The following is a 221-nucleotide window of genomic DNA, read 5'->3' as shown; positions in this document are numbered from 1 at the left end:
AGGTGTGGAAGGGCGGAGGCGGGACACTGGGACGTGGGGACGCGAGGATGCTGAGGCTGCTGCTCTGGGCCCACGTGAAAACCCTGTGTGGCCTGTGGGCCGCGATGGGAGGCCTGGAGGGCACACGGCCCTCTCTCTGCTCACCAGCTGAGCCCCTCCACTGTCCACAGAAGAGACAGGAGCTCAGAGACAGAACTACACCCGTAAACTTGTTTCGCTTT

This window comes from Miniopterus schreibersii, assembly GCF_964146895.1.
Source record: "Miniopterus schreibersii genome assembly, chromosome: 14".
NCBI lineage: Eukaryota > Metazoa > Chordata > Mammalia > Chiroptera > Miniopteridae > Miniopterus > Miniopterus schreibersii.
The sequence above is the reverse complement of the archived record's forward strand: the minus strand, read 5'-3'. Positions refer to the sequence as shown.